At 35.3% G+C, this 27249-nt stretch overlaps 1 protein-coding gene across 1 annotated transcript in view; it reads left to right on the forward strand.

The window, feature by feature from the left end:
- Dmd (dystrophin) overlaps positions 1 to 27249 on the forward strand; it is a 2209767-nt gene that overhangs the window by 92230 nt on the left and 2090288 nt on the right. The gene's annotated exons all lie outside the window — the stretch shown is intronic.

Raw genomic sequence — 27249 nt, forward strand, 5'->3', positions numbered from 1 at the left:
TGCCAGGCAGTTCACTGTCAGCACATTTAAAACACAGTATGGCTTGGTGAAAGATTTCCAGGCAACAATCATTCCACTTTCAGGTGTACAATAAAGCATAAGAGATGACTATATAGAAACTTCTTTACAAAGAACATGTAACCATGAGGGTGGGTTCTATAGCTAAAAGGCCTAGAATCTAATATGGCCTCTGACTGAGACAGCATTGAGGTCAGCAGACCATAAAGTGATTTTAACATCTCCCCTAAGGATTGGTAACTCCCTAGGGAGGGAAGAGTCTGGGATAATCATTCTGGGGGATTTGGGTGAGGTCTGCCTCTATAGCAAAAGGTGGGAGATATCCACAGATAGCAAAAAGGTCAACAGGTCCTTAACAAAACTCATTCCCAGCCTTCCAGGTGGGAAAACAGTGATTTGACTTTGTCCATTGAGAAGAGGCACCTGAGTGTTTAGCATTCCTGGTCTCCTCGTTCTCTGTGGGTATAAGGACCTTTGTGCCCCCAACATCTCCTCCCTTCTGAGTTTTAAAAGAAAAATAGTAACCATAATTGAGGCCAAGATTGAATGCATCGTCTCTATAGCTAGTCTAATTAATACAGGCAAGCATAAGAGAATTATAGAACAGATAACAGAGGAAAAGAAAAGAGGAAAGCTATTGGAGAAATTATTTTGGCCACTCCACGTAGTTAAAAGGATATTTATTTAATGGCGTAACTCACAAATTAAGTAATGGGTAGGTTGCAGGGTCTGGGGAAGGTGTAATGCAAGCCAGCGGTGTTCTCCGGAGCTCTGCACAGTCCACCTTCACCGTTCAGTGTCCAGGCACCAAGAGAGCACACAGAGAGAGCGCTGGCCCATCCAGCTCTCCGGTCCCCAGGCACCTCCCCTCGCCCCACCTCGTAGGCGTGACAGTTGCCAGAGTCTCAATGGGGGTTGGAACTTCCAGATCCAAGCTGGAATGGCTACCCACTACAGAAAGCCATCCTCAATTGACCCACTTCTTGATTAGTTTCTGCTAATATATTTTCTGTGAATAAAATTAATGTAATATGGCCTATTCCACATAAAACTTTATAAAAAGTCCTTAATATAGCAAATCAATATCATATTGCCTAATATTACAGGTATGTCTTTTATCTCCCCTGAAAAAAAAGCATCTTGATTTTTCATTGACAAGAATTAAATGCAATACAGTCATAAAACATAACAGTATCATTTTGGACTAGTCCTTGCTGTTTCTCCAAAGTCTCAGCTTGATGTAATAAAGCCCAGATGTCTCTCCAATCATCAGCTAATACTCCCTCTTGGAACAAACTCTTAATGGATTTGTTGTCTGCTTTCAGATGTTTCATTCATCTGGTGATCTCTGGATGTCCTGGCCAGATGTTTTAGATATTTTGTTTGTCCAGTGATCTCTGGATGTCTTCGTTGAATGCATGAGATCAGGAGCCATCTGGGACTTTGTTCACTGTCTGAAAAGACACAAATATAACCTCACCTTAGTGTTAGAACATTGGGCTCTTTCATTTTATTTAGCATTCACTTTAGGTTTTGTGTCCCTTAGGGCAAATGCTTTTGGGCATCAGAAAAATTATTCTTTAAAATAATTTTAAAAACTCAAAGTTAGCATAGCTAAATAGTGTGTGAGGATTTAGGTGGGTACACATACCTCCTTTCTTTCTTTCTTTCTTTCTTTCTTTCTTTCTTTCTTTCTTTCTTTCTTTCTTTCTTTCTTCATTCATTCATTCATTCATTCATTTATATTTCAAATTTGCCAACTAAGTATCTGATGGTGTCATTTCATAATAGTTTGACCCTGTAGATATTAAGGGATTCCAGTAACATAATTATGATTAATATTAAAATTTCTCAAATAATTGGCTAGCATAAGCAGGACCAGTATTAGTATTTAATTATAATGAGAGTCCTAGAAAGAAAATGTATAAAGATCTATTTACCATGGTCTCCTATTCCTTGTTCTCCCTCTCTTTTCTTGATCCAGCTAGGATCTCCTGCTCTCTTTCCCTCGACCCTCGCCCTTCATTGCTCCCACTCATGTCCAGGCTGTTCATGTAGATCTCATCCATTTCTCCGTGTCTTTCTTGGGGTCCCGTTTTCCAGGTAGCCTCACTGGTGATGTGAGTAGCAGTCCAGTCATCCTTGTTCCACATCTAGCATCTTCCTATGAGTGAGTACATACCATATTTGTCTTTCCGAGCCTGGGTTACCTCACTCAGGATGATTTTTTTCTAGATCCATCCATTTGTGAATGAAGATCACATGAGAAAAGGAAGAAACAAAGAGCTAAAGAGGCCTACAGAAATCCACAAAGATACCCCCACAAAGACTGCTGGCAATGGTCGAGAGACAGCCAGGACTGACCTACTCTGGTGATGGGATGGCCAAACACCCTAATAGTTGTGCCATAAACCCCATCCAAGGACTGAGGAATCTGGATGCAGACATCCACAGCTAGGCCCCTGGTGGAGTGCTGGGAGTCTAATTAGTGAGAAAGAGGAGGGTGTATATGAGCAGAATTGTTGAAACCAAGGTTGGATAAAGCACAGGGACAAATAACCAAATGAATGGAAACACATGAACTATGAACCAAAGGCTGAGGGGCCCCCAACTGGATCAGGCCCTCTGAATAGGTGAGACAGTCAATTGGTTTGATCTGTTTGGTAGGCATCTAGGCAGTGGTACCAGGTCCTGGGCTCATTGCATGAATTAGCTGTTTGAAACCTGGGACTTATGCAGGGTCTGGGAGGACGGGACTGGACCTGCCTGGACTGAGTCTATCAGGTCAATCCCAGTCCTCGGGGGAGACCTTGATCTGGAGGAGGTGGGAATGGGGAGTGGGCTGGGGGGAAGGGGAGGGGGGCAGGAAGGGAGAGAACAAGGGAATCTGTGGCTATTATGTGAACTGAATAGTATTGTAAAATAAATTTAAAAAAGGGAGGGGAAATCTATTTAACAATGTTAAGTTTCAGATATGATATAAGAATATTTTGCTGGAGATTCCAGGGCCCCATGCCATGCCTGGGGCTGCACTCTGCAGCTAACTAGTTCCAGAGAGGCATCATGCATGCCTTTATCATAGTTTGAGCATGGATCTTTACAAGCCTGACATCATAGACTGTCCAAGATATAGACAGCTGTATTTTTAAATATTAAGCTAATGTCAATTCACTACTAATTATGCATTAGAAATTTGGATTACTGTATAAAATTTGTTTTTATGCTATATAAAGCAATGCCTTTAAGAGAGGATAGGCACTCATGAGCCACTTTTAACTATTTGCCTTATCAGAGTCTGATCTTTTATCAGACCAAGGGAAAACATAAAACAAAAACACAAACAAAATTAACTTAATTAACAATGATCATTAACTTTTAAAGATGTAAACTTATGGCTTTTATCTTAAGATTTTGGACAATTTTAATTATAAGCTTAAGAAGACTACTTTTTTTCCAGATAACGGGATATTTAGAAGTACCTAAGAAATGACCATAGAAAATTCTGAACTCGAAAACAGTTGGATTTAATCCATGAAATCATGAATGTACTAAATCAACTGAGACTATAAATGAAAAGGAAATTTTAACCAGATCAAAGCATAATGGTTTATAGAGGAAGAACTTGTTAGAAGGCTTTAGTATTTACAACATTCTGCAGATAGTCTCAGATTCTCAAGCTGTGCCAAAAATAAATTTAGGTGAAAACTTCCAAATAATCTAACTTTTATTGATTGCAATTTGGTTTAACTCTATTTGGCCTCCAAGGAAATTTGAGGAATGTAATTAGGTTTGTATTTTTGGCCATTATATCCAGAAGAAATATTTTAATAATTTTCTTGATTCCAATTTACTCCTATGTCCCCCTTTAAATCCATCCCAAGCCTGTTTATGATATTTTTAAATTGTTATGTTTTACAGAGAAATACAAATTTTAAAAATTCAGTTTTAGTAATCAAAAACAAAAAGAATCTGGGTGGTGTTTGGTCTCTCAGTGCCTAAAGAGGCCTTAAATGAGGGGGAAATGTCTTCATTTTTTGATGTACAAAACAAGTTAAAATTTCTTGTTTTGGTAATATTGCTATTAAACTGATGAAGTTGCAGTTAAAATAGAGTAGAAAGCATAATCCAAATGGATGGCAAGCCTTTTGACTGAACATTTTAAATGCCATATTTAGCATATCTCTGAGGAGTTTGAGGACCTGATTAATTATACCTGATTTTTAACAAAATTTACTTGTTTCTACTTACTTGCTTTGAGCTTAACCTACATATACAGGATCCTAATAAAGCCTCATAAATGAATTAAATGTACTTAGCATAACTACAAACTTAGTTCTAAGCACATTAAAGAATTTGATTATTTATAAGGTAAGTGACCATTAGCTTGTGTGGACTTAATTGTTTTATAACAGTTTACCACAAATTAGTAGCTTTTATAAGACTTGGCTTTTGCAGTTTTATCCTCATAAAGTTTGAGCCTTAAAAATTTGAATTGAAGATCCCTTAGCACCAAAATAATACTTTAGACAAAGAGGTTAGATATGTGTTTTATAAGTTAGTTTTTGTTAACCTGAGTATACCTTTTTAACCATGGGAATTATTATACAAAAATTCATCGTAATCCAAAATATATTGAAGGTTTGCCACTGTCTCCTTAGTCTAAAAAGAAGACATAAGTAATAAGCAAAGGATTCATCAAGACTAAGCAATTTTATAGAAGTTGCCTTTCACCAATAACCACCACAGCCATTTCTGGCTTTCCTTCTAGGTAGGTTTTTCCTGTTAGTCTTTTCTAGAGACAGAGGTGTCAACAGTTCAGTAATACTGATGTGGTTCAATATGATTGGATTTATTAACTTACTTACTATTTATTTTTAAAGCAAGGAAACTCAGCTGAAGGAGCACACTAAGCCTTCCCACCATTTCTGTATCCTTTTTCTATTTTTATCTCAAAATTATTCATGCTCCATCCATTCACACTTGGTTTACTACACCCCATCCTTGGGGTCCTTATTCCAAATGTTTTCTTCTATTATACCTTTTCTACATTTACAGTCCTTCTGTAACATTCCTTTTCTCTCAAGTTAGGTCAGTTTCCATTCTCAATGAATTTCTATCCTTCATGTGCTGATTTATATATGAAGTCAGTTAATGTTGAGTCCCAATCATCATTAAAGATAACCAATTTTGGTGAGGATGTATAAACTGGGTTCCAAAGCTACCCATCCTAACTACAAGTCTGATTTCTTTCACAGTCCACTTAATAAACTGTCATCTGGATTTAAATAAGCAGTAGCATCTACAAAATATTTAATGGCTGAGAAACAGCTATTAAAAGCTACTTGCAGCAAATCTAAGCTGTTGATCTGTACAGCCAAGGACGAGTACAATCTTTCTGTGCATGTGTGTAGAGAATGTGAAAATTGTATATAAAATAAAAGTTCCTTGTCCTTTTGAAGAGTCATCTATAAAAGTATTAAAAATAATCTCTATCGAATATTTAGATGTAATTTGACTTAATAGCCATGTTTTTTTTTAATCTTGAAAAGGGGAATATTTTGGATAATGATTTATTGATCTAGAGTAACATAACATGGTAATGCAACCTGCCACTTATTATCAATGAGGAACAAGTATTATTTAATGCATTTATTTAATGGCACAATAATATTTGTAGCATCTAACCAGTAAGTTGTTTTAGAAATGTCTTCATTGTTCCTTCTCACATAAAGGGACAATTGATACTGAGATATTCCCACTATGAGGGAAAAACAAAAACAAAAAAAAATCGATGTAAACAAAAGTCAGGCTATGAAACAGCTGATCTAGCTCATGCTGCAACACCCAGGTGTTCCTGCTCTATGCTGGCCTTGGCAGGCCATGGGCAGAAAGGGCTGACAGTTTGCATTCCCTTGATCATCTCCTTCAGTCGTTAGGATTTTTTTTGTTTTGTTGTTGTTTTTTGCTTTAGCTGAAACTTTGAGTACTATATTGAATAGGTATGAAGAGAGTGGACAACCTTGTCTTGTTCCCTTGTTCCTGATTTTAGTGGAATTGCTTTGAGTTTCTCTCCATTTAATTTGACGTTGGCTATAGACTTGTTGTAAATTGCCTGGATGGTGTTTAGGTATGTCCATTGTATCTTTAGTCTTTCCAATGGTTTTATCATGAAGGGATGTTGGATTTTGTCAAAGACCTTTTGTGAATCTAATGAAATAATTATATGGATTTTGTTTTTCAGTTTGTTTGTATGATATATTAAATTTACTAATTTTTTTTTGTTATATTGAACCACCCTGCATCTCTGGGATGAAGCCTACTTGATCATGGTGTATAACCTTTTTGATGTGTTCTTAGGTTTATTTTGGAAGTATTTTATTGAGTACTTTGGCATTTCTGTTCATAAGGGAGGTTCGTCTGTAATTCTCTTTCTTCATTGCATCCTTATGTGGTTTGGATATTAGAGTAACTGTGGCCTCATAAAATGAATTGGGCAGTGTTCCTTCTGTTTTTATTTTGTAGAACAATTTACGGAGTATTGACATCAACTCCTCTGTGAAAATCTGGTAGAATTCTGCACTAAAACCATTTGGCCCTGGGCCTTTTTCAGTTGAGAGACTTTTAATTGTTTATCTGATATTGATTTTACTGTGGTAAGTGGTATCTATTGAAAAAAATTATCCATTTCCTATATACTTTCCAATTTTGTTAAGAACAGGTTTGTAAAGTATATCCTTATGATTCTCTGGATTTCCTGGGTGTCTGTTGTTATATCCCATTTTCATTTCTGTTTTTTATTAATTTGGATATACTTTCTCTGCCTTTTAGTTAGTTTGATAAGCATTTTTCTATCATGTTGATTTTCTCAAAGAACCACTTCTTTGTTTCATCAATTCTTTGTATTGTTCTATTTCTTTCTATTTTGCTGAATTCAACTCTGAGTTTGATTATTTCTTGCCATCTACTCCTCTAGAATGTGATTACTTCTGTTTTCTTCTAGAGCTTTCAAGTGTGCTATTAACTTGCTAGTATGAGATCTCTCCAGTTAATTTTTTTTTAATGTAGGCAATTAGTGCTATGAACTTGTCTCTTAGAACTACTTTCATTATATCCCATGAGTTTGGGTATGTTGTGTATTCATTTTCATTAAATTCTAGAAAGTCTTTGATTTATTTATTTCTGTCAAGAACCAATTTTTATACAGTAGAACATTGTTAAGTTCCCATAAGTTTGTAAGTTTGTTTTTTGTTGTTGTTGTTGTTGTTGATATCCAGCATTAGTCCATGGTGGTTTGATAGAATTCAGGGAGTTACTTCAATATGCTTGTATTTGTTGAGACTTGCTTTGTTTCTGAGTAAGTGGTTACTTTTGGAGAAGCTTCATGAGGTATGGAGAAGGTATAATGTCTTGTGTTTGTGTGAAGTGTTCTGTATATATCTGTTTGGTCCATTTGGTTTATAACATCTGTTAGTTCTAACATTACTCTGTTTACTTTTTGTCTGGATTACTTGTCCATTGGTGAGAGTCAGGTATTGAAAATTCCCACTATCAGTGTGTGAATGTCAATACATGAATTAAGTTGTTATAGTGTTTAATTTATAAAAACGGGTACCCCTGTGTTTGGGGCATAGATGTTAAGAACTGAAATGTCATTGTGATGAATTTTTCTGTTGGTGAGTATGTAGTGTTCTCTATCTCTTTTGATTAGTTTTTGTTTGAAGTTTATTTTGTTAGATATTAAAATGACTATACCGGTTTGCTTCTTAGGTCTGTTTGCTTGGAATATCTTTTTCCGATCCCTTATCCTGAGGTAATACCTATCCTTGATGTTGAGTTGTGTTTTTTGGTTGTAGCAGAAGGATACTGTTTTCACTTCTATTCTGTTCTTCTGTGTCTTTTTACTGGGGAATTGAGATTATTGATATTGAGAGATATCAACAGCCAATGATTATTGATTCCTGTTATTTTGTTGTTGTTGGTGGTGGTGGTGGCAGTTGTGGTGTGTGTGTGTGTGTGTGTGTGTGTGTGTGTGTGCTTCTTTTCTTCTGATTAGGTTGTGCATTTCCTATACTTTCATGGGTGAAGTTAACCTCCTTAGGTTGGGCAGCTTCTGTAGGAATGTATTTGTAAATAGATAGTTTAAATTTGGCTTTACTTTCTTCATTTATAGTGATTGAAAGTTCTGGGTATAGGAGTCTGGGCTGGCATTTCTGGTCTCAGAGTCTGCAGCACACCTTTTCACAGCCTTCTGGCTTTTAGAGTCTCCACTAAGAAATCAGCTGTCATTCTAATAGCTCTACCGTTATATGATGCTATGTTACTTGATCATTTTCCCTTGCAGCTTTTGTTTGCTTGTTTGTTTGCTTTCTGGTTTTGTTTGTTTGTTTTGAGACAGAGTTTCTCTATGTAGCCTTGGATGCTCTAGAACTCGTTTTGTAGACCAGGTCGGCTTTTTTTTTTCCTTTTCTTTTTTTTATTATTAAGAATTTTTCTATTCATTTTACATACCAACCACAAATCCCCTTCTCCTCCCTCCTCCAGTCCACCAGCCTTCTACCCTAACCCACCCCCCATTCCATCCTTTTCTGTTAAGGGACATCCCACCTCCTCCAAGGCAAGGCCTCCCATGGGGAGTCATCAGAGCCTGATACATTCAGTTGAGTCAGGTCCAAGCCCCGCCCCCTGCACCAAGGCTGTGTAAGGTGTCTCACCATAGGCACTGGGCTCAAAAAAGCCTGCTGGACAAGTAAGTTCTCTGCTTCTCACATGATTTGAAAGTCACATTTATTTCCCTTTCTGTTTTGATGGTGGTTTGATTTTTTTTTTTTAAGTAAATTACTAAACTTGTGCAATAGTAGCAAGGAAATTACCTGAGGTGTCTTGTGTGGTTGTGCTTTAGTCAGGGTGGACATAGCTTAAATGACAAAAAACTAAAGCTTAAAGTAAAGGAAGTATAAGTTCACGCTGCCTCCTTCTAAGAGAACGTTTGTGTCCTAACCACATAGCATAATGCCACTGACTCATGGGACTTTAAATGGATTCTGTGGGGTAAAGCACAGGAGTTATTAGTGTCCATATTCATCCAAGATTCTTATTCTCTAACGTTCTTGGTCCTATTGAAACATTTCAGTATCTAAAAATACTGCGATGTTAATACCCAAGAGAAAAGCCATTATGTGTATGCTGGTCGTCATGATCAGTGTGGTACCTTTTTTGTTGTTGTTGTTTTGTTAATGTTTGTTGTTTTTGTTTTTTAAATAAACTATCATGCCCTTCGGAAAAAAAAAAAAAGCCTGCTCATGCACCAGGGACAGATCTTGATCCCACTGCCAGGGAGCCCCTTAAGCAGGTCAAGCTACACAACTGTCTCACCTATGCAGAGGGCTTAGTCCAGGCCCATGGAGGCTCCACAACTATTGGTCCACAGTTCATGAGTTTCCACTAGTTTGGTCTGGTTGTTTCTGTATGTTTCCCCATCATGATCTTGATGCACTTCCTCATAGAAACTCTCTTCTGTCTCTTTGACTGGACTTCTGGAGCTCACCCTGCAGTTTGGCTGTGGATCTGTGCATCTGCTTCCATCAGTTACCAGAGAAAAACTCTGTGATGACAGTTAGGGTGTTCACCAATCTGATTACGTGGGTAGGCCAGTTCAGGCACTCTCTCCACTATTGTTAGTAGTATAAGGTGGAGTCATCCTTGTGGATTCCTGGCAACTTTCCTAGCACCTGTTTCCCTCTAGTCTCATGATGTTTTCATTTATCACGGTATCTCTTTCCTTGCTCTCCCACTCTGTCCCTGTTCCTGCTCAAACTTCCCATTCCCTTATGTTCTCATCCCCGTCTCTTGCCCTCTATTACCCACACCTCACCCCTAGTTTGCTCATGTAGATCTCCTCTATTTCTCTTTGGCTGGGTGATCTATGTGTCTCTCTTAGGGTCTTCCTTGTTAGCTAGCTTCTCTGGAGCTGTGGATTGTAGTCTGGTTATCTTTTGATTTACATCTAGTATCCACTTATGAGTAAATACATACCATGTTTTTCCTCCTGAGTCTGGGTTACCTCACTCAAGATGATATTTTTCTAGTTCTGTCCATTTGCCTGCAAATTTCATGATATCATTGTTTTTTTATTGCTGAGTTGTACTCCATTGTGTATATGTGCCACATTTTTCTTTATCCGTTCTTTGGTTGAGGGATATCTAGATTGTTTCCAGGTTCTGGCTATTGTGGATTATGCTGCTATGCACATAGTTGAGCATGTGTTTATAAAACATTTTTTATTATGTATGTGCACATTTGTGTATGTCTGTATATGTGCATGTATCTGAGGTTAGGGCCATCCCCTGGAGCTGGAGTTAAAACTGCTTATAACTCCTGATATGAGCGTTGGGAATTGAACTCAGGTCTTCTGCAAGAACAATACACAATCTTAACCACCGAGCCATCTCTCCAGCTCCAGGATGGCTTTGAACTCAGGCAACAGCCTGCCTCTTCCTCCTGAGTGCTGGAATTAAAGACATATGCCACTACTGCCTGGCTCACTTGCAGCCTTTAACACTCTTTCTTTGTTCCACATGTCTAGAGTTTTTATTATCATGTGGTGAGGGCTCTTTCTTTTCTAGTCCAATCTATCTGGTGTTCTGTATGCTTCTTGTACCTTTGTAGGCATCTACTTCTTTAGTTTAGGGAAATTTTTATCTTTGATTTTGTTGAGAACATTTTCTGGACCTTTGAAATGGGTTTATTTTCCTTCCTCTTTTTCTATCTTAGGTTTGGGCTTTTCATAGTGTTCCAGAGTTTCTGGATATTTCATGTCAGGATGTTTTTTAGATTTGACATTTTCTTTGACTGATGTATCCATTTCTTTGATTTTATCTTCAACACTTGAGATTCTCTCTTCCATCTCTTATAATCTATTGCTGAAGCTTGCCTTTGTAGTTCCTTTTCAAATCTGTATATTTTTTAATTCTGGAATTTCTTCAGTTGAGGTTTTCTTCATTGATTTTGTTTCCAATTTCAGGTTTAGAAGTTTTTTGGCTTTTTGTTTGTTTAAATTTCATCACACTGTGTTTTCCTGGATTTCCTGTTTAAGGACCTCTGTCATATTCATAAAGGTGGTCTTAAGGTTTTTTTTTCCTGTGCTTAAGCTATGCTGGAATATTCAGGCCTGCCATTGGAATAACTGGGCTCTAGTGGAGACACATTACCTTGACTGGTATTGATTGCATTTTCATACTGGCAGCTTGGAGTCTGGGTTTGGGATGATTATGGGTCTACGTACTAATTTCTGATTTTGTCTGATGGGGCGAGGGGGTTGGTGTTGCTTTGTTTCTGTGTCCTCTCTGGATTTTTCAGAGTGTATTGCCTATGTTTTGCCTGTTTCCATAATCTGTTCAACCGGTGTGTTCACAGAGAATACCTTCTGGTGTTGGAGCCTGGGTAATTCAGATGAGTTGGAGGAAGGAAGGTTGGAGGAGAAAGTCTCTGTGATCCATTGGGGATGAGGTCAGAGAGCAAAGGGAAACATCAGGTTTCCTGGTACAGAGCTGGAGATGAGATGAGGTTATTGGATGTCGGGGGCAGTAGGAGAGGTGTGGATCTGCCTTCAGCCTGCTTGTTGCCCTGGGAGGAATGATCCCTTTGTTAGCAAGGGGTGCCTACTTGGAATTGGGGTCAGGGACAAAGCAAGAAGCAGGGTGAGGAAGGTTAGGAGGAGAAGGTCGGTAGGATCCACAGGAACTGTGGGTTTGATGGGGGAGGAAGAATGCAGTTCGTGTTCTGTTGCAGTGCTAGGAATGAGTCTGGGGTAACAGAGAGAGAAGTATCTATGGGGAGTCTCCCTTGTCTTATTTCAGGCATGGCCTATGGTTTAGCAGGGTGTGTCTGTAGAAGTTGGAGATTGGGGTAGAGCAATGAGGAGGGAAGTTATGTGAATATGTGAAGAAGAGATGGTCTGTCTGTGGAATCCACAGATGTGGACAGATGGGAAGGAAGGCTGCAGCTGATGTTTTACAAAATTCTTCTGTACAGGTGACTTTGGAAAGTTGATAAAATGATGACAGCAAAGGCTTGCCAGTGAGCAAAAGATATTAGTATAGAAGAGCTCTAAGAGTGGCATCTCTAGCACTTTCTCTTGTCTTTTACTTGTCATATTCTTAATTTATAAAAATAATATTTTATGATAAATGATTCCAACAGTTTTCCCCAGTTTTGAAATGTGTCTTTAAAATTTTGTCTCAGAGGAAAATTAGGAATACATTATACACATTGAAAAAATATTTTAATATTTAATGTGTTTTTATCTTGTAATTGATCAAAATTATTATTAGTAAGCCAGGCATGGGGGGTTGTATACATTTTGCTGTAGTCTTCAGGAGGCAAAAACAGGAGGATCTCTGTGAGTTCAAGGCCAGCCTGGTTGACATTGTAATTTCCAGGACAGCCAGGACCATAGAGAGAGACCCTGTCTCAAAAATCACACTAAAAATATTTATTAGTAATGGTGAAGTTTTGTTTATGGTCTGCTAATTGATTACTTTTCAGTTCAATTATTCCTCAGATGACAGTGAATACATGTTTAAACATTTACAATGTGCTTTCCAACTGAACACGTTGGCATAGTTATATCTGTGAAATAAACAGCATTGTGTAAAACATTAGAGTAGATATTTAAAGGCAAGTTGACAATATGACAGCACAGTTACTCATAGTTCAGACTGCCACAATATAGAATGCAATGAGCCAAAATACTATTATTTTTCACTTTAGAATTTTAATGTTTTGTGCAGTATACTTCTTAAAATATCATGCATAAAACATTTTGCTAAAACAATAGTGAGCTGTATATTCATAACGCCATTAGGAGCCAATCCCTAATAACCATAGGCAACAATGGAATCATTCTTCTTATACTCTTTTTGGAAACTGGTGAAAGAAATGCAGCATGAAGAATTTCATCTTTGAGAGGCATTCTGGATGGATCTGTAGATAAAATAGCTTGATTGTGCTGCTAGGAATTTCTATAAATGCAACTGCAGTGACTAAGGCGTCTGGGGCCATCACATCATCAGTGATACTGTGATTTTGTTTTACTCATCCTCATTGCGATAAAAAAAATAATAATAATGCATTCCTCTGACAGTGAATTGATTCCTAACTAAATGTGAAGTGAGGCAAGAGAGAAGGAAGAAGAATGATTATGCAGAATCTGGTGTGCAGCTAACCATCTTATAGGAGGAGACTTGAAACATGACTGTCTTATATTTTGGATTTTTTCTAGTGTAGTATGATATAATTTTTATAATTACAGTTAATAATACAGGGATAGATCTTCTTTCAATACTATTCAAAATATAAGAATTGAATGTGAAAGATACTACAATGCTTACTGAATAATGTGTATATGTCCCTTGGTAAAGTAAGACTAAATTTATCTCTTGAAATGAATGATCATTGAATGAAAACTAGTTATATCAAGTAATGCCATTCACTATTATTCCAATACAGAGAAAATCTGTTGGATTACTTAGTGTTAGGAAAATAACATCAGTTTCAGGAGACAACTCATCTGAAATTTCTAAATGAAATAACATGATGCTACATGTAATTGGCAGAAGGACTATCTCTACATTTAGAATAGTGTCTTGCAATCAACTACAATATTAAGAAAAATTTACTTTTTATGGTCAGAACACAAGAGGCTTTTCTGTTCTTTTCATTGTTTTAAAAAGGGGAAGGGGAACGATATTCACATTACTGGTACCTTCCTGCATGCAGGAAGTGCTTCTCAGAAACACTTGTTTCTCCATCTCAGGCCTTAGAAATTTGATAGCTTTGGGACTGAATTACACATTTTAAAAATCTAGAAATATAATTTTATTAATGCCAGTGGAAAAAACTAGCTAATAAAAACTGAAAGAAAACTGAATATTTGAAATGTCATATAACTACATCCTTTGTTATAAATATGAAACCCAAACTTATAATGATTAGAGAACTCTGGAGTAAATTGATGTTCAGTAACATATACTTACTGTTAATTTCTAAAATGAATTTCTCAAATCATTTGTTAATTCATATGATTTTTAAAAGGTGCATTTAATAAATATTTATATATGAAGAATAAAATGAAAATATGTTTTTGTTTTGAAACTGAGTTATATGTGTTTTGTATGTGAGTTCAGGCATGCATGTTTGGAAAGCTGAAGACAACTTTATGTGTTAGTCCCAGTTTTCACCCTTTTTAAGACAGGGTCACCTTTCCAGCAAATCCTATGCTGGAGGCACCTCCCATTTTTGCCATAGGAGAGCTAGGATTACAGATATGCTATTACATTCAGCACTGTCTGGGCTCTGAGAATCCCAACTTTGGCCCTCCTGCCCACATGACAAGTGCATCACTTACTTTGTCACCTTTCCAGCTTGAATCATTTTCTTTTGACAGTTAACAGAAGCACACTCGTGGCTGACAAATCAGTTTGTATTTAAATCAGGATTAATGTGTAATTTATGACTGATTTAAAATATAAGTGTTAAGTTTTCTCTCATCCTCAAACATAATGAAAAGATTTTGGAGGATTTTATTAATCAAATAAGGTAGATGCCTTGATTTTCCAGGAAAGAAAATATTTAAAGAAATGCACCCATGCTTTTACTAAAGCATAAACTATCAATAAAAAACAGTGTGCCACTTTTTAAATGGTAAGATTTTTCAACCCTGATACATTAAATCATGAAGAAATTAGTCTTTAAAGCCAGGAGGTGGTGGCACATGCCTTTAATCTCAGCACTCGTGAGGCAGAGGCAGGAGGATCTCTGCGAGTTCGAGGACAGCCTGGACTACAGAGTGAGTTCCAGGAAAGGCTCCAAAGCTACACAGAGAAATTCTGTCTCAAAAAATGAAAAAGAAATTAGTCTTTAGATAGCATCTGTGTTACATGGGGAGACATAGAAAACTATTGAATTTCAAGTAAATTCTTAAGGAATGAAGATCATAGGACTGAAGAAAATAAGTCAATCAGGGTTTATTGGGGAGATTGAGACTTTTTAAGCCTTTTGGGCCTGATGTACTAGAACTAGATTGAACTGTTTGAGATTTATAATATCCTCCATGTTTATTTTTACAGAGAACTCTGTCAAAAGAAACTGTGTAGTGGCCATAGGAGAAGGCAATTATGCATGACCTACATAAGACACCAAGTCCCACAACTCTCTTAATACCTTGGATAATTAAAAGTCACACATAAGGAATGTAATATTTTCCTGGAATATTTCTTATATTTTTATTTCTTTCATGCAGTATTATGTAAAACTTTTGATTAAATGAAGAAATCTTTTGGGTAGGCCATAGGCAAGGGAAATTCAGTGTTGAGGTTATTTTCAGAAATCACACAGTTCAATTGCAGATGAAAAAAGTAGGTAGTCAGAGATGTTAGATAATATGCCTAAGGCTTGTAAGTTATTGGAGCATCCAAATCAGACAGATATAATACTTCTTTAATAATTTTATTAGTGTTTGATTTACTTTTCAGTGGGAAGATTATCGATCAATGTTTGTAAATGCCATTAAAATATAAGCAAGTATATAATTGTAATTGACATTTTATTTGACTAATAACAAATTTGATTGTTCCAATGACAAGTGTTTATGGATGATCTTTCTAAAATATAAGTGATAACTCTTTCATTAAAGTTATTTGGAGAAAAAAGAATTTTCTTAGTATTTAAAAATTGTATGGATATGCTTATTTTACTGAACTGACACCCTGATCTATATCTGATTATTTTGTTATAACATTGATATTTACTTGAATTTTTCCCTGGAAATTTAAATAAGTGAAAATCCATTTATTAAATATAATGAGAATGAATGAGTTGACTAGTGCCCATTCATATTTTTTATACTTAATAAGTATCTCCCTATGATGCAGGTTGTTACATGAAGAAATTACTTAAATAAACTGCCAAATATACATTCAATCTTCTTGATTTTGCAGGAATATAAAACACTCATTCTAAAGCCATGGTTCTCAATGTTCCTAATGCTTCAACTCTTTAATATAGTTCCTCATGCTACTTCATACCTGTAATTTTGCTACTGTTATGAGTCATAAAGTAAATGTCTGATATGCAGGGTATCTGATATGCAACCCAGAAAGGTGTCATAATGCACAGGTTGAGAGTCTCTATTCTAAATTAATAAAACCTTTCAACAAGAAGAAATAATGTATATCTGTGTACAAGAACATATTAATAAAATCAGATTAAAACAAGTTTAAAAACACTTATTTGATAAATCAAGCTATTATAATAAACAAATTGTTTAAATAGAGTTAAGTTAAAAGAGCTCTTATCTATTAAAATTAGAAACATATGAATAAAAATTTTAGTTTTGCGGCAGGAAGAAAAACAATGTGGAATTTCCATGAAATGATACTTTTATCAAGACACAAGTTGGTTCCAAAATTTTGTCCAAACTTGGAAATTTCCCAACACAATATTAGTAATTAGTATTATTTATTTTTTATTCACTAAGGCAATAATGTATAAAGCAATTTCAAATGATTTGCATTATCCCTTCACTAATGAAAGAACTGTTTTATCAAATATATATCAAATATTATGGGATATTAGCCTAAGACAGGAATGTAAATGTGGTTTTGTAAGACAAAAAATTTCAATAGCTATCTTAGAATATAGCTAACCTGTTCTAGCCTCCTGAATTTAAGATAAACATTTTAGAATTTTAATAAAATTTTCTTACTTTGATATGCTGATGCTGCTTTTTCAAGCATATAATTTATTAGTAATTTGAAGCACAGATATTTTAAATTAGCTTCAAAAGTATCTAATATAAAAGGAAAAATTAACTATTGCAAAAATAATAGTATAAGTTTCTGATGGGAAGTACATATTAATTAACCATCAGCAATATGCCTAAAGTCAAATTTATAAGCTGGACACGAATACTGAAGATGTATTCGCAGATGCTCAAGTGCAAAACTTAAAAATATTTTCTATTTACTTTTTACAAAGTAATGCATAGTTTATAGAAGTAGAATAAAATATTTTATGCATTGATTTCATTAAAAATTTTTAAAAATTTTGTACATAAACACTGTATTTGTATTTACGTCTTATCCACTATACACTCTCACCCTTCTAATTTCCCCTGTGTCTGCCAATTCCCTCCCAAATTCATGACCCTAATACATTGGAATAGCCAATGTATTCCTAATAGCTATCCTTATAAACTGTTTTAAATGGCTAACTTTTCATTAAAAGTTAAATATTTTTAGATTTATTAAAAATTCGGTTACAATTACTAAACAGGATCCATTGCTAATCAATGGTGGGAAATTAGTTAGCTCTGTGAATACATTACCATATTACCATTATTTAACCAAAAGGAAAAGTAGTAAATTAAGACGAGAACTTTAATAGAATTTGAAAAAGCTATTAGTATTTTATAGATTTATTGTTTTCCCTCACTAGAGGGAAAATTGGAGAAGCTGTTTTTTTTTTTTTCTTCTGACTGCTGACATTTGTTCTGAAATGTCAAGATTCCATTGGAACTTTGGCACTTAGGCAAGGACCTTAAAATCCTAACTGTTCTTCTCCAAGCATACTGTTCTGTTTTATGGAACAGGAGTAGAGCTAAGAGTATTTTCTTCAGCTAAAGTTCATACACCTCTACAGTCCGAAGTATTTTGAATGTCCTTTATTGAAATTGTCATTGCTTGACTTTACAATGATAAACCTATCTATTTTGAGCCTTAATAATGAGGTTTTAACTTCAAAGTGAATTCTTCCACTTCATTTTCTATATAACATATGTTTCTGGAATTCTTCAATTTTATAAATTATTAGGAATGATATATGCCTTCTTGATAAGTAACTATAATTTCAAGCAAAATGTGTCACTATAAGTAAACTTCCATTTCTTAGTTTGGTCCATTTAAAACATTTAATTAATGTCTGTTGTATATTCCTGACATTCACACACTAAAATGTATTTAAGTATTATTTCTGAATAAGAGGTGGCTCCTCTCTTGATGTTCAATATTTTTAGTTTTAGTTGGATTTTATTTTTATCATGTCCTCATTTCAAACTGACTCATAATCCAAAATTATCCAAGTAAATCATATCAGGGAATCTATTATTGGCTAAAATGAATCAGTAAGAAATACTGCATTGCTCATGTCTAAATGTAAATAGGCAAGGAGTTTCTTCTCCATTTTCTATAAAAATATAAATAATCCATCTTCTGTTATTTTCCATATGATGAATATTTACACATACTTAAGCAAAGGAAATGCTTTTTGTATGATGATTTTGAGTAGACTGTGGATACTGTTTTACTTAGTCACCCTGCAACTTGGTGTGCCATGCTTTGTTGATACCCATGGGAGGCCTGCTGCTTTCTGAACAGAAACAGTGAAAGAGTGGATTGATGGGGAAAAGCAGAGGGAAGGAAGGGGGATAGAATGTGAGGAGTGAATGGAGGTGAAACTGTGACTGGGATGTAAAATAAATAAATTTTAAAAATTAAAATGATAAATGATTCCGTCTTTGTTCATTGACTAAACTGCTACAGAAAACAGTTGCATGTTTCTGTAATAATGGCTTGATATGCCATCAACTCTCTCTTCCATAGTATACCCCAAGTAAACTTTGTCCTCTCATGCACATAAAAATTTCTATAATGCTCAAAGAATATCTATTCTTCCTAAGGCCAAAATGAATCCCTTATGGTTAAGGTATGAGAATGTAGAACCCTAGTTTTCAAAGGCCCTGATTTCAGTATGATTAGTCAGTTTTTCCTTTTCAAGAAATAGCAAAAAGATTTCCAGAGTGCACAGAAAAAAAAAATAGATGACAGCTAATAAATTGTGATGAAGAGGGAAATCAATAGAAGATAAAAGTATTAAGGGAGGTGGCAAAGTGTGAGAAAAAGAGAAAGACTGTTCATGGCTCTCTGTCAACTGCTTTGATTTTTTTGTTGACTTTACATGTTTTATGATTTAATCTAAATAATCCAAAATGCTTATTTTCTTCTTTCATTAATTTTCCCTGTAAATTGCTTCTCTAGGCCATACTTCTTTAACATAAGAAAATGCTGTATCTGGGATCAGGACCAAGATATTTTCTTTTTTGTTTTTGTTTTTGTTTCCTTTTATTTTATTTTACAATACCATTCAGTTCTACATAACAGCCACGGATTCCCTTGTTCTCCCCTCTCCTGCCCCCTCCCCATTCCCCCCAGCCCACCCCCCATTCCTATCTCCTCCAGGTCAAAGCCTCCCCCTAGGACTGAGATCAACCTGGTAGACTCAGTCCAGGCAGGTCCTGTCCCCTGCTCCCAGACTGAGCCAAGCGACCCTGCATAAGTCCCAGGTTTCAAACAGCCAACTCATGCACTGAGCACAGGACCTGGTACCACTGCCTAACTGCTTCCCAAACAGATCAAGCCAATCAACTGTCTCACACTAAAGACACCTTATGCTGGAGAGGATGTGGAACTAGGGGAACTCTCCTCCACTGCTGGTGGGAATGCAAGCTTGTACAATCACTTTGGAAATCAATATGGCGCTTTCTTAGAAAATTGGGAATCAATCTCCCCCAACATCCAGCTCTACCACTCTTGGGCATATACCCAAGAAATGCTCAATCATATCACAAGAGCACTTGTTCAGCTATGTTCATATCAGCATTGTTTGTAATAGCCAAAACCTGGAAACAACCTAGATGCCCTTCAACTGAAGAATGGAAAAATAAATTGTGGCACATATACACAATGGAATACTACTCAGCAGAGAAAAACAATGATATTTTCTTTTAGAAAAAGTATATTGAAATTTTTACAGCCTCCATTAATAATCATTAATTTTACATTTAATTACATTTTGGTAACCTTTCCTAAATTCTTAAGTAGTTTATGTTTTACTGTTAGGTCAAATAAGTTTCTATGAGTTTTCTTAATCTTATCTCAGTGATGATATTGCATCAATTTTTATTCACATTTCCTGAACAAATACATTGAAGAGGACCTCTCACATTATGGAATATTAGCTAAAGATATGTGTTACATTCTTTTATGCTGTGGAATATTTGTTTAACGATGCAAAGATGTATTGCACTCTTGTCTGTTGCATTTGTTTAACTCTGTGAGACTTTGTTACTTTGCCTGTTTAAAACACCTGATTGGTCTAAGAAAGAGCTGAATGGCCAATAGCAAGGCAGGAGAGAGAATAGGTGGGGCTGACAGGCAGAGAGAATAAATAGGAGAGAAAACAGGAGGAGAGAGGACATAATCAGCCAACCACTCAGCAATATGGCAAGCCGTGGAGTCAGAGGAAAAGAAAGATATATAGAATAGAGAAAGATAAAAAACCCAGAGGCCAAAGGTAGATGGGATAATTTAAGAAAATCTGTCTAGAAACAAGTCAAGCTAAGGCTGAGCATTCATAAGAAAAAATACATTTCTGAATATTTATTTGGGAGCTAGATGGGAAGCCCCAAAAGAGCCAAAGTGTTAAAAAAAAATCAGCAACAACACTGTCACCCAATGTACGAATATATCATTCCAACATGCTATTTTTGTCAGTAGAAACAAAAAGTAACCATTCCAATGCAAGGTCATACTCTATCTATACCAAGTTTAAAGGCCAGCCTATACTACATGAAATCCTCTCTCAGATTTTGGCATCCTATGTGCTAGGATTACAAATATGTACCACTATGCTTAGCTAAAACCTCATTTCACTGTAACTTGTCATAGTCATATAAATTATTTTAGAGTACATGGTAATTATGACTTATCAAATGCATGCAATTTTCATACAACATAATATTTTGCACTCAGAAAATGCTTATACTAGTTTCCCATATGAACTAGAGTTCTTCTGGAAAAACATCATTCAGAATGATTAATGCATACTTTTAAGTAGCATGAGATATTAACACAAATAATTATGAAGTACATTTGTATAATTGTAATCTATAACAAATTTTAGACTCATTTTATGATTGGTCTTATTAAATGGCAATAAAAATAATTTATTCCTTAAGTAATATAATTTATATAATTTATTTTACAGAAAGAAACTATAACATATTTTAAACTACATGAAATATAGGAGTTGTATTTCAAGGATTATAGTGAATATGTCATTTTATATACAAAAATATCTCAAAAAGGGGGAGGTGAGATGGTTCAAAGGGGAAGGTAAATAGGAGTTCAGTCCTAGTGCCCACATGGAAGAAGAGAATTGACTCCCACAGGTTGACCTCTGATCTCCACATGTGTACTGTGACACAAGCAAACACACAAAACACACACTGTAGCTAGAGTTTTCCTGCCTTGCCCAAAGGACAGATCTCTGTCACCTACCAGTCCCACAGCCACTCAGACCCAACCAAGTAAACACAGAGACTTATATTGCTTACAAACTGTATCGCCATGGCAGGCTTCTCGCCAACTGTTCTTATAGTTTAAATTAATCTATTTACATAAGTCTATACCTTGCCACATTGCTCGTGGCTTACCGGCATCTTCACATGCTGCTTATCATGGCGGCGGCTGGCAGTGTCTCCTCCCACTTTCCTGTTCTCTCAGTTCTCCTCTCTGTTATTCTCACCTATACTTCCTGCCTGGCCACTGGCCAATCAGTGTTTTATTTATTGACCAATCAGAGCATTTGACATATAGACCATCCCACAGCAACACACCCCATACAATAATAAATAAATGTAACAAAAATATTTTCCCAAAGCAGAATATTAATATATTCAATAGGAAAATATTGAGTGAGCAGATATTTTCTCCAAAATTCCAACAATATAAGAAATGAAATGCATAAGTGAAATAGGGTATTTTCTATCAGATAATGCATTGGTGGTTTTATAAGGGAAACATTTTATGTGTTTCTACAATGATTAGGATTTTGATACAGAGTGATTTGCCAGGACTATTTTATTTTCTTTAGTTTTCTTTTTTTTTTAAGGTAACACATGAAATATTTTGGCCTTAAATCCTGGACTTACTACAAATGCAGAAGTTTAACCAGATATGGTGTAAATCAAATAGTTCTCCCTAACTGCGTATAAGTATAACTATATTCACCAGCAGATTTCCAAGTGGAATTTACTATTCAGTGTGAATGGAGTAGTTTAAGCCTTTGCTTAAATATTATGTAAAGTTTTAAAATTTGGATAAATTCTCTAATTTCATATTGTGTCAGAGAAGCTAGTCTATCTGATTTTTAATGAAAGATCAATGCTAGGCATTAATATATCTGTGCTTTGTTCTCTTTGTTCTTTTTTATTTTTATTTTTCAATTTATAACGTAATTATAATATTTTCCCTTCCTGTTCCTTCCTCTAAAACTCCCATATACCCCTCCTCACTCTCCTTTGAACTGATAAATCCTTTTTTCACTAATCATTATTGCATAGGTATATATATATATATATATATATATAAATATATATATATATATATTTATAAATATATAAATATATATATATTTCCCATTTAGTATGCATAATATTACTTGTATGCATATTTTCAGAACTGACTGTTTTGCACTGGTTAATCAATTAGTTTGCTCTTGCCTGAATAAGATCACCCCTCCCACTCTCAGCTTTCTGCAGTTAGAGTTCTTTGTGGAGGGTTAAGACTTAGTGCTTTGTTCTTGATTATACATAACAGAACCACTCCGTATGTGGCACATACCTTTAATCCCTGCACTTTGGATGCAGAGGCAGGTGGATCTCTATAACTTGGATGCCAACGTGGTCTACAAAGTGAGTTCCAGAACAGCCAATGTTGTTATACAGAGAAAACCCTGTCAGAAAAATAACAGTTAAATATAAATAATTATATAATTAAATAAGAGAATCAACTAGATACACAAAAGATATTGGTGTCTGTAATCATCTCTGAGAGACCAGGAGAATCTGGTGGCAAAAAGCCAGAAACAAAATAGAAAGCATAGCATATCCCCCCAAGAAAGGAACATCACTTTTTGTCTAACACATCTCTCCCGTCACTGTTACTTTGTTGATTCAAACAATGCTCAGGACAGGACAGGAAAACAGAATGTCTGCCACACAACTCAATGAGACACAGATGTGTTGTTCTGTGTGAGATTATTCTAAGTGCTCTGTGACTCAGGCTGCTCAGTGCTACATCCTAACTATTCAAGGCACTGGATCTGTAAAACAAACTTCTAGAACATTCTACTTGGCAAAAGTGAAATTCAAAACTTAGCAAAATATACATGTCTGAAAACATCAAAGATCAAATTCAATGAAAGTTATTAGAAAACAAAACACTGAACACCTAGCAATTGTAATATGAGTATTTAAAAGATTAATAGTCACAAATAGTGGTTATTTACTATATTTAATTAACCCATATTTTATACTTATCCAAATATTTCCAACATTAATTCACAGAGTAAGAAAGTAAAATCCCTTGTAAACTTTGAAATCAGAGTATCTCCAGTTATAGTGTTAGGTTGCTTTTAGTCAAAGAAATTAATGTTGCAGTTCTTCTTTTTGCTTTCACTCATGTAGTACAATTGGCTTATGAATAAGATGCACAATTTAATTCAATATCTGTAATGCCTTTCATATGTTATAAAATATGATAAATTTTGCAAATTTCCCAGAATCATTCAAACATCACCAAAATTTCAGAGAATTACAAATATTACACATATATTATAATTTCACCTTCTTTCCTCATACATTGAGAACTGTCATTTGTGTCCAACTCTTTTTAAATCAATATTTAGCTGTTTCTGCCAGGCAGTTCCTTACAAATACTTGAACCTCATCACAAAACATTTGAAACTTCAGAAGAAAGCAAAAGGACCAACTAGTATATAATAACACAGATTGGCTGTGTTTCGGGGTTTTCATTAAACCTTTTAGTAAATAATGGGAATGATAGTTTGAGTGAATGTTTATCACCAGAGAAGATAAATAGATTCCATATGTCCAGTTTTATTAATTGGAATGCTATTTTAATAGTCAGCATGTTTACATTCACTTTCTGACTTGCTGTCAATTCTTTTCTTTGTCAGTGTAATGCCTAACAAACTAGCCTTATTGAAATGCATTAATTTAAAGCAACAATAAATGGGAAAAAGAACCTATACTTAAGCTTCTTCCAAGAAAAACTATAACATAATAATATAAGCTAATTTTTCTTATGGAAAACAGTTTTTTCTTATGGAAAACATTTTTGTTAAGTAATTCATAAACAGAAAGATATTCTACATATCTACATATCTGAAAATAAGAATACACAAATTATGCATATTTGTGTACTGTGAAAGTATCAACCAAAATATTGAGGAGATTGATGTCACATGATTCACAAGGAAAAGTTATTAAACTCACAGGAATAGATTCATAAGTTGATTCAACACAGTTCTAAAATTCCTCGCAGAAAGGATGGTTTTACAATTTAATTTTGAAGCAAGTTATAAAATGAAGTTTCATTTTGATTATGTCAGATCATGTTAAAATACTCGCAATCCGATATATTGTTTCATTTCATATTATCTCTACAACATTTGGGAAGCTCAGTTGTATTCAAAAAACAGGATGAATACTTAAAATCTTGTTTACTTGTCATTGAAAGAAGTAAATTTTAAGATATTGTCTATTGTGTTACCAAAACTAATCAAATCAACTAATTCTGTCATTAAAAATGGCACAATTGACCATGTCAAGAAAAAAATCAAAGATTAATAAAAGGATCTGGTTAAAACAAATAACTGGTTATAAATACCTAAACTCACATTTACTGTAACTACTTAACTGAAGGTCTTGAAAAAATATTTATTTTTCCCTCTGCTATTATTTACTTTTTTTTGACCAAGCAAACCTGACCCTGCTTGTATGACTCAGAACAAATGACAATTTGTATCCAAGCACATATTTCCAATTTTATAATGGTCATATTGCTTGGAGAATGCTTGAAAATCATATTCAATGCTACAAATTTTTATTTTATTGAATTTATTATTCATTAAGATGAGCCATCTTATTTAATTTAAAAAAACAGCAGACCTCATTATGTGATATAACTTAGTGGCAAAGTGCTTGCATACCATACCCATGGTCTTTAGGTTTATTATCAAGAACAACACTCACAAAATTAAAAGGTCCATACTTTGTGTTAGCTGATATATGTTGCCTTAAAAAGACATTATTCTAGAATATTTTTCTAATTAAAATAATTTGACTATCTACACCTTGAAATATTTATTCTACTGAAATACGAATTTATGAATTTGAGTGAAGTTATAAAATATTCAGATTGCTTCTTTCTTTCTTTTTTTTTTTTGGTTTTTCGAGACAGAGTTTCTCTCTGTAGCTTTGCTCCTTTCCTGGAACTCACTCTGTAGACCAGGCTGGCCTCAAACTCACAGAGATCCGCCTGCCTCTGCCTCCCGAGTGCTGGGATTAAAGGCGTGTGCCACCACCGCCGGCTCTCAGATTGCTTCTTAAGTATTATTCTATCACCAGTTACAGTTGGAGAATACTGGTTGCACTTATGAGTGCTTCTCAAATGTTAACACGGAGTCAAGTAATCTTGAATTATTCTTCCATTGTAAATTCTATTTTTGTAGGTTTGGTGTGTGCCTGGAATTTGACATCTTTAACAAGCACCATGTGTTGGTATTGCATGAGTGCTTAGTGCACAGATAAAGAAATTGTTTTCAGTAGTGATAAGCTCTACTTTAACCTAGATATTATTTGGTTCTCAGGTTGCCCCATATTTAATTCAGGAGATTGTTTAAATATCAGCTGGTTAGTGTCAAAAATACAATGATAAGTTTTCATAAATTCCTATGAATGATAAGGTTTAGATATGAGTACTAGCTTTTAAAGTCTCAGTGGTAACTTTCAGTTGATTAATGACTAAGATCCAGCTTTTATACCTTCATAAAACAAGTGATAGTATTTACAGAGTGGGAGTAGTTGTTGATGATGTATGAAACTATAAGAGGCATCTAAAATCCATTCAGGCAATTAATTAAATTATTTATTTATTTTACGTCCCCAGTATAGTTTTTTTCTCCCTCCTCTCCTCTCATTCCCCCGACCCTTCTATCCCTTGCTCCCCCAATCCCCTCCTCTTTTTCTGTTCAGAAAGGGGCATGTCTCCCATGGGTGTCAACAAAGCATGGCATATCAAGTTGTGGTAAGTCTAATCACCTCGCCTTGTATTAAGGCTGGGCGAGGCAAACCAGTATGAGGAATAGGTTCCCAAGAGCCAGCCAAAACAATGGGACATCCCTGATCCCATTTTTAGGAGTCTTACAAGTAGACCACGCTACACAACTGTCACATATATGTAGAGAGCCTAGATTGGTAACATGCAGGCTCCCTGGTTGTTGGTTCAGATTCTGTAAGTTCCTATGAGCCAGGTTAGTTGTTTCAGTGAGTTTTCTGGTGATGTCCTTGATCCCTCTGGCTCATACAGTCCTTCCTCCCTCTTTTCAGTAGGATTCCCTGGGCTCAACCTCACCTTTGGCTGTGGGTTTCTGCATCTGTTTCCATCTGTTACTGGATGAAGGCTTTCTAATGACAGGAGATGGCCAATTGAGGCTACATATCTACTATTGCTAGGAGTCCTAGCTGTAGTCATCCTTATAGATTTGTGGTAGTTTTCCTTGAATCAGGTTTCTACCTGACCCTGAAATGCTCCCCCCATTTCAGTCATCTTTTTCAGTACTCTCCACCTCCACCCACCTCCAACCCAGTCCCTCAAGTTCCAATCCCTACCTACCCCCAGTCCACCCAGAAGATCTCTTCTATTTCCCATACCCATGGAGATCCTTTCCTCCTATTTTGGGCCCTTCTTGTTACCTAGCCTCTCTGGGTCTGTGGATTGTAACATAGTTATCCTTTACTTTACAGTTAATATCCACTTATGAGAGAGTACATATTATGTTTGTCTTTCTGTGTTTGTGTTACCTCACAAAGGATGATTTTTTTTCTAGTTCTAGCCATTTGCCTTCAGATTTCTTGATGTCATGGTTTGTAACAGTTGAGTAATTCTCCATATACCAGATTCCATCTTATAGTTATCTCATGTAACACACATGTCTTATAAAAGCAGGTATGCATATACACATGTATATTTGCTAGACTATGTATATGAGCCAGAATGAAACAAAGGGCAGTTATATAATGTCATAGGGTTC

This window comes from Peromyscus leucopus, chromosome X, assembly GCF_004664715.2.
Source record: "Peromyscus leucopus breed LL Stock chromosome X, UCI_PerLeu_2.1, whole genome shotgun sequence".
Lineage (NCBI taxonomy): Eukaryota > Metazoa > Chordata > Mammalia > Rodentia > Cricetidae > Peromyscus > Peromyscus leucopus.